General features: G+C 46.5%; 1 long non-coding RNA gene across 1 annotated transcript; it reads right to left on the bottom strand.

Annotated features, from left to right (window-relative positions):
* Nucleotides 1–1097: 1097 nt before the first annotated feature.
* On the bottom strand, nucleotides 1098–6667 carry LOC110390413. Its single transcript, XR_002433739.1, has 2 exons — nucleotides 6047–6667; nucleotides 1098–5142 (listed from the first exon to the last, which is right to left on the bottom strand). It is a non-coding gene; the product is annotated as an uncharacterized LOC110390413 (long non-coding RNA).
* Between the last annotated feature and the right edge of the window lie 4788 nt (nucleotides 6668–11455).

An 11455-nucleotide genomic window follows, 5' to 3' on the forward strand; every position in this document is an offset into this window, starting at 1 on the left:
GACCAGCCTCCATTTTTCTGCCTCCATTTTTCAGTTTCCATGTATCACCCTCGATTTTTCACCTTCTGTTTTTCAGCCTCCATTTCTCAACTTCCGTTTGTCAACTTCCATTTTTCAGCCTCCATTTCTAAGCCTTTATTTTTTCAGCTTCCATTTTGTAGTCTCCATTTCTCAATTTACAAAAACTAGCCTCCATTTTTCAGCCTCAATTTATCAGCCTCCATTTTCCAGCCTCCATTTTTAGCCTCCAGTTTTCTGGAGAAAAATCTAAATTTTTCTGCCTCCTGTTTTCAGCCACCATTTTTCAACTTTCTTTTTTTGAGCCTCCATTTTTCAGCTTCCTTTTCGGGCCTCCATTTTTCAGCCTCCATTGTTCATACTCCACAAACCAGCCTCCATTTTTAAACCTGCTTTTTTTAGTCTCCATTTTTCAGTCTCGTATTTTATAGCCTCCTTTTTTTAGCCTCCATTTTTCAGCCTCCAAAAACCAGCCTCCATTTTTTCACCTTTCAAAACCGGCCTCCATTTTCAGCCTCTAAAGAGCTTCCTCCATTTTCCAGCCTCCATTCTTCAGCCTCCATGTTCAGCCTCAAATAAACCTGCCTCCATTTTTCATCTTCCATTTTCAGCCTCTAAAATCCAGCCTCCATTTTTCATCCTCCAAAAACCAGCCTCCGATCTTAAACCTCCATTTTTGAGACTCCATTCTTCAGCCACCATTTTTCGTCCTCCAAAAACCAGCCTCCGATCTTAAACCTCCATTTTTGAGACTCCATTCTTCAGCCACCATTTTTCAGCCTACATTTTTTAGCCTGTATTTTTCCACCCCTATTTTACAGCCTCCATTTTTCAACGTCCATCTTTTAGCCTCCATTTTTCAGCCTCTAAAATCCAGCCTCCATTTTTCTGCCTCCAATTTTCTGCCTCCATTTTTCTGCCTCCATTTTCTAGCCTCCATTTTCCAGCCTCCATTTTTTAGCCCGTTTCCACCTCCATTTTTCAACCTCCAAAAACCAGCCTCAATTTTTCCACCTCCATTTTTCTGCCTGCATTTTCAACCTCAATTTTTCTGCCTCCATGTTTCAGCCTCCAAATACCAACCTCCATTTTTCAGCTTCCATTTTTCAGCCTCCATTTTCAGACTGCATTTTACAGCCTCCATTTTTCAACCTCCAAAATCCGCCTCCATTTTTCAGCGTCCATTTTTAAGCCTTTATTTTTCTGCTTCCGTTTTTCAGCCTCCATTTTTCAGCCTCCAAAATCCAGCCTCCATTTTTCAGTCTCCAAAAACCAGCCTCCATTTTTCAGCTTCCATTTTTCAGCCTCCAAAAATCAGCCTCCATTTTGCATCCTCCAAAAACCTGCCTCCATTTTTCAGCCTTTTTGCTGCCAGGATTTAACAGCGCTTTGTAAGTGGTGTGATGTTTCTTCATGGTGCCAAGCAAATTAGTAGCGAAGAGTACGATGGGATAAACAATCACAATTAACTGGTACAGCCTGGGGACAGCAGGTGCAATGAAACCAAAGCAGAGCTGTTGCTTACTGTAATTGCTCACACAAGAAGATTTTGCAAGTGAGACTTTAAAGACCAAATTAATATAATTGTGGCATAATTAATGTATCAGCTGCAATGGAAATGTCTGAAGTCACATTTTAAATTGAACTCTGTTGTTGTTGTTTTTGTGCGTGTGAACTTAAATCCATACCCTTCTGCCTGAAATTTGCGTTGACTGCAGTGAGATCCTGGATTTTAGAGTTACTTTTTCTAACACTGGAGATGAGTACCATCTAGGGCATGTAGACTTACAAATATCATCAGAAATGGTACTCAACCTTAGTGACAGAGCTTGCTGGATTGAATATTAATAACCAGTTCATCACATATGTGTTAGGACTATTGGGATTTGTTCATTTTCAATACTCACTTCCAATTTTCCAGAGTATGCTCTCTGTCATATATTAATGAACAGTTTTGTCTCAGTGGGAAAATAATGAGTTTCTATATACCTTATGTCCTCTGTAAATCCACTTAATAGCTTTCATGTGTGTGACACACCTGGGATTATCAGTTTTTCTCTAATCTTCAGCTACTCAAGGACTGCGCTGTGGCTGTGATTACAGCAGGGATACACTTGGGCAGCAGATTAAAGTATTAAATCTTGCAGGCCAGATCTTGGCATCCTTTGTATCAAAGCTACTAACTCACGTTACTCCATTCTTCCCATTCAAATCAGTCTACCAGTAGGCTACAGATGTGATTTAACTACAGATGGCTTAACACCCTGGCTAGTTGCAGCTCTGCCCTTGCTCCTGGCTATTGCCGCTCTCTCTGGGCTGAAAAGGAAGCACTGAATCTAAGTAGGTAGCAATCTGCTTAACTTGATGGAGAGGTCTATGGCTAGAACTGCTTAGGAACTTGGTCTCATATTCATTACATTTTAGTATGGTCCACTCTTCTTGCTTCCTACCACATGACTTTAGGACATTTAGCCTTTCTGAGGAATGGTGTCAGTATTTAGTGGCATTTTAAGTCAACTTTGTTCATCTCTGTATTAGGTGTTCTTACTTTGCACAGATGAACTTGCTCTCCCCTAGAGAAGAGCAAGGGCTTTAACTCCAATCAGCCTGAGGAGAGCCTTCAAACTGTAAGGCTGTACACCAGCTTCTGAAGCAGGCAGCTTTTACAAGCATCTCCAAACTGAAAGCAAAACATTTGACTATAAATTCAGAGCACACTGGGAAACATTAATACTTCTACTAATAAAGACAAGAGCTTTCAACACAACTACAGGCAATTTTTCTCTCCTCAAATAATGGTGCTCTTGTTGCTACCCAAGCAAAGGGAGGGCCTGATTCTCCTCCAGACTTGTAGTGGTCTGGCTGCCAAGAAGTGATAAAACAAATGCCTGCTGCCACCTGACAATGGCATTGCCTACAGACACAAAAAAAGTATGCATGTAGGCATGCTGTAGCAGTGCAAGTCTCAGGAAGCAATAGGTTAATAGTGGTAATTAAGAAGCTCAAATAACATTCATGCATTTTTGCTGGGGCTAGTTAAGCAGTACACTGTTACAACATCCTGCATAAGTGATGGAAAACTAGTTGATCACAGTTCTCCCCAGTGATCTGTTTTCTCATAAATTGGTATTGTAGACATCACACAGAATGAAATACAGTGGAAATGCAATTGACTTTACCGAGCAAATAATTTTATGGCCAGACTACAAACACTGTTTCCCCCCCCCCGCCCCTTTTCTTTTCCAGTAGTGTTATAAAGATGAAAGGATTAATCTCAATCATTACCTTCCTGCAAGTTAAGACAGTCTCAGAAGAAGGACTGGAAATACCAGTATCTGTTTCTGGTTGACAATGAGAGTGTGTTGCCCTTTGCCAGCACCTCTATCACCATAATGAAGGTCAAAACTAATTTTCTCTGTAGTTAGTAGTTCTGAGCACTTTAAAACTGATGTCCAAACTAGAATCAGCCCAAGTCACTGTATTTCAGCAGTGTGTCTGCAACAGCCTCAGCAATTCAGAGTTCAGGTGCAGCAAGGAGACAGTCACCCAAACACAGATTCTCTTCCCTCCTCCCCACATGGTATCTAGGCAACAGTAGTGTGATTAGAATATGGCTCTGAGTCTTCCCAAATTCTCTGGGATTAATCACAGCTAGTGTCTGGCAGCCACTGTCTTTCTGGACATCCTTGCTTTCATGTCACTCTGGCTTGAGTTGTAGAACGAGGAATAGTTTTTGGCACACATATAGCGGGAGTGAGCCTTCATTGGCAGCCAGAGGCTCACTGTGTTCCTTCCCTGCTCCCTGATCCAACAAGGCTGCTGGCAGGGGCAGGTGCAGAGCCTTGGCACTTTCTCATTCTCAACACAGGATAAGAGAGGGTTGCCTGCATCAGTCCTCCCAGAGGGCACAACATGTGCGGTGTGGGTTGTGGAGGCTTTCTGAGAAATTTAGGGTGCTGGTCCATGCACTCTTTAAAAGCTGTTGTGTCAAAGTGCTCCCAAGTCTCTGCACTGGTATACATTTTGTCTGAATCCCTGGGTTTTCAACCCATTTCAATAGAGAGAAGATAAAAAATTAGCATTACTGAGTTGGAAGTGCAGTTTATGTAATGTCTGCACTTAGTCATTTCCTGGCTGTTAGGGAGAAGATTGAAGACAAACTGGCTGTCAGATCTCTCATCAGAACTCCAGGATGGAAATTTTTCTTGATGCAGGAGAGTGTTGAAAAGCTTTTGGCCAGATCTCCCTTAATGGGATGATACTGAGAGATGAACTTGAGTGCACAGCGCCATCAAATAATAAAAAAGTAATTTCCTCCCATGGATGTAGTGACTAGTGATCATAAAAAACTCAATTCCAGTCCTCTGCTGTCAACCTTAAAGAAGACAGAAAGGACTGAGGAACCAAAGAGTGGCTCTGTCATGAGTACAGAAAATTGAAGGTGGGCATTTTTCTCATTGCATTTTGGAAAGGCCATATGAAGAAGCAGAAACAACCCTTTATATATTTTTCCAGACTGAGTTTTGTCTCACTTGTGTAGTCTTTAGTTCAAGAAGTACAAGAGCACTGTAACCTGTCTTCCCTCTTGCAAAGCTCATGGCCCTGTGGCAGTTCCTAGGACAGGAGGCAGGGGATACACAGTCTCGATACAGAAATGCTGGCCACCATGAGAGAATCCAGCTGAATTGCTGCTGCTCCTTGCTGCATTTGCCAGGGTGTGACCACAGATGAGTGAACATTAACCTTTGGTATCTACTCATAACATTGGACATGCTGATAACACTGTTTTGCTCTGTAATTGTGATTTTTGTTTTTACAGAGCTAAAGCACACACTACCCAGGCTCTGTCAAAACCAAATTACATGGGGAAGCTAACAGCACCTCACCTCACCTCGCAGGGGTGCATGGTGCAGCAGGAAGGCTAAGTGCCACTTCTTGTTCAGGCTAGTCGTCCTCCAGGGCATCGTACTGGTGCTTGGAGCCTTCAACTGTGTGTTGGTTCTGCTAGAGCAGAGACGTTTCAGTAGCTCTTGAGGTGGCTCACAGAACAGAGACCAGCTTTCGCAACCTGCCAGCAGGATTGCTTCAGCTGTCTCCAGTTCACCCCAGAAGTTTCACACCATTCTGTCAAAAGAAAGACAGCTACAGATTACATCAATGCTGCAGCAACAGAAGCCTGCCAGGTCTCTTCCAACGGCTGAGGATTAATGGCCATATTTATGGAGGTCATAGAATCACTGAGGTTGGAAAGGCCACTAAGATCATCTAGTCCAACCATCAGCCCCTGTCTGTGACCGCTCTAAACCATGTCACTCAGTGTGACATCTATGCTTTTCTTGAACACCTCCAGGGTCAGTGACCACATCAGTCCCTGGGCAGCCTGTGCCAGGGCATCTCTGCTCTTTTGGAGAAGGAATTGTTCCTAACACCCAACCTGAAACTGCCCTGGCACAACGTGAGGCCATCCTCTCTCATCCTATTGCTGTTCCCTGGGAGCAGAGGCCGACCCCACCTCACACAGCCTCCTTTCAGGTCATTGCAGAGAGCAATGAGGTCTCCCCTGAGCCTCCTCTTCTCCACACTGAGCACCCCCAGCTCCCTCAGCCGCTCCCCATCACACTTGCGCCCCAGACCCCTCACAGCTCCGCTGCCCTTCTCTGGACACGCTCCAGGGCCTCAGTGCCTTTCTTGCAGGGCCCAGGGGGCCCAGCACTGAGCGCAGCACTCAAGGTGCGGCCTCACCAGTGTCAGTGCGGAGGGACGGTCACCTCCTGCTCCTGCTGGCCGCACTCCTGCTGACACAAGCCGGGTGTCTTCGGCCTTCTTGGCCACCTGGACACACTGCTGGCTCACGTTCAGCCGGCTGTCAGCCAACAGCCCCCACAGCCTTTACCTCTGCGCAGCTTAGTTGTGAACTAAGGTAAATGTCATCACTTTGTAAATTACTGAATCATAGATCATTACGGTTGGAAAAGACCACCAAGATCACCTAGTCCAATTGTGACCCAACCCTACCATGCCCACTAACCTTGTCCTTCAGTGCCACATCTCCACAGCTCTAGAACACCTACAGGGACTGCGGAAGTATTGCAACGTTGTTTTGTCCCATTTTCTCACAGCTACGTAGACACCCATCTTTCATTTCAAGTCTGGATTTTGGAACTGCTATGCCTCCCTTAGCCACGTCTCCCCAAAGCTGTGGGGCTGTGGGCACGTTCCTAAGCACGCTCAACGTGTCAGCCACTCTCCTCAACATGGCTGCTGGCATTTCAACCACTACTCCATGTATGGAGAACACAGCTGCCGAACTGGAATTAAAAGCTCGCTCTCCTCGTTTTCTTATCGAAATAACTCTAGTGACTCCAATGGTTTTGTGAGGTACTGGGCTTAGAACAGCAGTGCACACGGCGCACACCCGAACTGCAGATCAACACATCACAACCACGCCTCTGTGACCCGCCCTCCGAGCCCCGCGGGGCGAACGCGGCGCCGCGCAGGCGCCCTGCCGGGGAGAGCGGCTCCGGGTGAGGGGTGGGGATGTGCCGAGCCTCGGGAAGAGGCGGCACAGCGCTGAGGCTCCTCCCCGTGCCCCAGCCCGGCCGTCCGCGGGCTGCTGCCGCCGGTTACGCTCTTTGCGGGCCGGCTGCGCGAGGTAAGGGGACTGTGGGCTGGGGAGGCTGGCGGGCCGGGGGACGGCGGGGGCGGATCGGAGCGGCCCGGTCCGGTCCGGTCCGGTCCGGTCCGGTCCGGTCCGGTCTCGTCTCGTCTGGTGGGGGCTGCTGCCCTGCGGAGGGGTTGGGGGCCGCGCTCCGCCGGGAGCGCCGTGGAGGCTCCGCGGGGCCTGGCGGGCGGGTTGGGACAGCGTCTGTATCCTGATGCTTTGTTTCTTTAATTATTTCCTCGTGCATGTTATCCTGCAAGTTAATTTTAAACCGCAGCCTGAGCGTATAGGGGTGGGGGGGGTGTCCCTTCTGCTGTGCGTGTAACTGCTTTGTCTCCTGCTCGGCCCCCGCCCTGCTCACCTGCTGTCCGCAGCCAGCCCCGCTCTGCGCCCGCCCGCCGGGAAGCGTCTCCTGCGGGCATTGCCGGCGCAGCTGGGCTCCTGCAGGCTGAGCTGTACCGTCGCTGAACGATTGGAGCTGGAAGGGACCCTTAAAGGCCATCCGTTCCAACCCCCTGTAATGCCCAGGGACACTGACAGCTCCATCAGTGCTCAGAGCCCCATCCGGCCTGGCCTTGGCTGTCTGCAGGAACGGGGCACCACCGCCTCTCTGGGCAGCCTGTGCCAGCACCTCACCACCCTTAGGGTAAAGAACTTCCTCCTTATATCCAGTGTGGCCTCCACCTGGTGTTCCTGTGCAGGCAAAAGCTGCCAGGATGAACATGACGGAGGTGTCTCTTTGCTATTACAACACAGTTTTTGGAGAACAGCTGAGAGGCTTGTGAAGTGACTGGAATTAATTTTCTTTGCAGAAGTGCCTGTTTGTCCAGATTGCAGGCTCTATGGCTCGTGAGGCAGCACTTAGAAGAGCAGTCACTTGGAGCTGTGGGCTACACGAGCCTGCAGCAGCTCTGCTTTTGGTTCGGCTACGTCTGCTTTGGCTCTGTGAGTATTTCTCTGTTGTACTGGCACAAGGAACCAGCAGAATAAAGCTCTTACCTCGTCTTAGGCTAGATTTGATCTGTGAAAAGTTTTGTTAGAGTTGGACCTATTTGTCTCTGAAAGTATTTACGTGTCAGGCTGCACAGAGAGGTGGTGGAGTCTCCTTCTCTGGAGAACTGTCTGTACTCCCACCTGCGTAACCTGCTATAGAGAACCTGCTTTAGCAGGTTGGATGCTGGGGTTGGACTCGGTGATCTCCGGAGGTCACTTCTAACCCCTACAGGTCTTTGATTCTCCTTAATTGTTGAGATCTGCATACTGAATTAGATGAGTACAAGGACTGTGCAGAGTAAACGGTGTGTTAATTGTACAGCAAAGCAAGAAAAGCACTGTGATTCTGAGAATATGTGGAACCGTCCCATGTTTTACTATGTATAATCTTAGGATGCATTTAATTTCTTTGAGAGGATTCATAGCAGATCTGCTGCCGTATTCTTTGTGTTAATTAAAACGTAGGCTAAGTAATAATTACCAAGAATTTCAGCAATACTGCAATGATGGTGGAAAAGCTGTGTGAAACAAGATTCCTATGTGTTTCTAGGAATCTACTCACTGAATTGCTTTTGAAGCATGTGCAGAGTGTTTTCTTGAATGGATATCTGTAGATCAGTTCATTCCTATTTTGTGAACTTGTAAGTGGTTGGCTTTTTTGTTAGCTTGCTTTACTGCTCACTGGGTTTGTGGTGGAACTGTGCTATCAGGGTAAGGTATCTCTGATAGATCAGTTTGTGAGGATTCGTTTGTGCAGTAATGTAAGTTTCCTCTTGGCTAAGGCTTTGAAAGGACAGCAAGCACAAATATCAGCCTGTTGAGAAATTGATAGTGGTAAGCCGCAGGAGTGAAGTCTGCCTGAAAAATTTCTGATGGCTTGAGGGACTTCTGTGTTGAACATACTGTGAAAACGCCTGAATCCGTGATTGCTTATCAGAGCACATGTGGCCCAGGTGGTTTTTGTTCCAATTCCTTTGTCAGTACTGTATCCTGTCAGCAGTGTGAGACTTCAGCAGGCTGCTGCAGTGTTCCCTGCACACCCACCAGTTTTGTGTTCCTCAGCCTGACTGAGGTCCCACTGGGATGTGTGGCCATCACCTCCAGTAAGCTGTCCTACAGCATCCTGTTTCCTGGTTCTCCGAAGCACGTGGCTGCTTGAAGATTTTGGCATGAGGCTAACAGGATGATAGAAAGTTGGCTGTGGTTGTTCTGAAGTACATTTACATGAAAGGCAGTGACTTTTTTTTTTCCAGTTAGGTGGCTTTGGATCAGAGGATAAAAGAGGCTGAGCAGCAGAGGTGTCTCCTTCCAGATGTAGTGACTGCTCTGGTAGGGTGGAGTGTGTTGTTGCACGCAGAAAACTGGTGCTGTGGTCATGTGCATTGCAGGTGCCATGGGTAAACAGTATTTGCCCATGGACTTAAGTACTTGGCATACCATGCAGCTCTTGAAAAGAAGAGATTTATGGTCACTCTAATCTGTAGTAAGAAATGTTTCGAAATACATGCCTCGTGGAACTAGAACCCTCTAACATTTAGTAAACATTTAGTAAAGAGTTGTGCAGCAGGAATGTTAAGCAGAGTCAAATGCTGCCAGTTAAACAGTTTGTTTTGTTCAAGCCATCATTCATTTGGTGGCGTTTATTGGAAGAGAAGACAGTAATGTAACTAAATATTTGGTACTCTATTAAATTAAGTCAGTTAAGGCAATGAAGCTCAGAGGTCACGTAGTAGGAACTGGATGGATATAGGGCTCTTATTTCTAGTATGTCCTTTTGTGGAACACAGCAGATAAATGCTTCCTGACGTGCAAAGTGCTACAGCAAGAAGCAATGTAGTGCCCTTATCTCTTAGAATTGAAGCACTGTAGTCTTCTTACAGAGCCTATTACCGAGAGCTGGAAGGGCTTCTATGTCTGCTTGGCATTTATGGTGCTTATGACCTATGATAGGACTACTTGTTGTCGTTAGTTTTATCTGATGTTTTACCACCTGCAGTTACCCAATCCTAAATCGCGTGATGGTTCAGCCTGCCATACTTATTCAGGAATCTGAGTGTTTGCAGTTTGAGCAGGACGGGGAGGAAGGATTGGCAGGAACATGGAATTTTCTCTGTGTCTCGGCTGCCATGAGCTGTAGCATGGTTTGTTTGTGAAACGGCGGCTGCTACTGCTTCACATTCTTGGCTGATGAATCTGGAGTGCTTATGTGGTCTGGTCCTGCTCTTGGTCTGATCTCCACGTGATATTATGGCCTGTTTTAATTTGACTTAAAGGCCCTCTGATAGATAGACCAATACAAACACAGTCTTCCCACTGCCTTCCTGTTCCCTAATGTTGCAGCTGAATTGAAAGGTGATAAAGGACCTTCCAGGCATCACACTGAGCACATGACTGTTTCCACACTGAGTTTCTTGCCCTTAACAGCACCTCCTTTGGTTAGAAAGACAGAGGTTAGTGCAATGTGAAAGCACAAGTCTTTTCTTAAAGTGCTGCGCTGCTTAACCTAGTCACAGCAGCCCTTGTGAAAAGCATGTTTAATGTGCTTTCTTCAGGTGGTGCATGTGGTATTCATGGAGCAAACCCATTTGCAACTGCATTTTCTCTTATTCTTGGACCAGGATTTCTGAGACAGCCCTGTAAAATAAAGCTCTTGGGCGACCTCTTCCCCGTGATGTGCCTCTGAGGAGTAAAAGCCCTACTTTGCACATCAGCGTGTGTTGTTTTCCTGAGCTCTGGAAAGTCTGAAATCACTGAATCACCTGTTAAATATTTAGATACCAAGGAACCATTGTGTAGCTGCAGATTGCTGCTGCTCTGCTGCAACCAGTGGGGCCCTGTTCATTGACACGAGGCGAGCTGTTTGTTACCATCCCTCATCAATCTCATGCTTACCAGCTTAGAGGCAGAAACAACTACATTTTGTGGTGTTTCTCTCAAAAGAAAGCTGTTCCTGCTCTTATTCCACCAGCTCTGGAATATGAATACCTTCTGGCCAAATGCCCAGCACTAAACATGGTACTCTGAACATGCTCTCACGAGTGACTTGGAAAGGAAGAACAACAGCAACGATATTTTGGATATCTAGGTGGTTCCCTTCTCTGGTTTTGCATCTCAAGTGATGAGTTTGGCTTCTACTTTCTATTTGCAGAATACAGATCCATACTTTCCCATAATTATCTCCATGGTTCTTTGACTCTGACTTGGGTCGTTTTCATGCTGGAATTACATTTCAGCAAGGTCTTGCTAACTTTCCTTTCATACATGGTTTGCATTACATAGATTAACATTCCCTTTCTTGTAGATTTATAGCCTTGTCTTCCTTTTACTCCTTCACTTGATATTTGAAGTGCTCAATGACAACAACGTAATCTTGACAAGAACAAATACATATCCTTATGCCAAGTGGGGCCCTGGTGCACTTTGTTGCATAACTTGCTGAGACAGTACTTCCTTAGGACAAGTTAGATGTTGGCAACTGTGAGATGGCAGTATTTGGTAAGTTGTCTTAATAAGCTATTCTAGCAATGGCTGGTTGGGGACTTCTTAAGCACGGTTGCTTCACGGTGTTCAGAGTAGTTGATGCAAGATGGAGAACTGTAATTTGTACGTGTCAGATAGCTCTGAAGGAGGAGGCCTGGGCCCGTGCCCTGTGTTTGCTGAGGGCTCTGCCTGTTTGCTTGTCTGCCTGGGAACCCTCGTGCTGCTGCAGGTGACACAGACTATCTGCCTCTGCACCACAGCAGAAACCTTACCTTGTATGTGGTTTTTACGAGAGTCAAGAGA

This window comes from Numida meleagris (genome assembly GCF_002078875.1).
Source record: "Numida meleagris isolate 19003 breed g44 Domestic line chromosome 3 unlocalized genomic scaffold, NumMel1.0 chr3_random, whole genome shotgun sequence".
NCBI lineage: Eukaryota > Metazoa > Chordata > Aves > Galliformes > Numididae > Numida > Numida meleagris.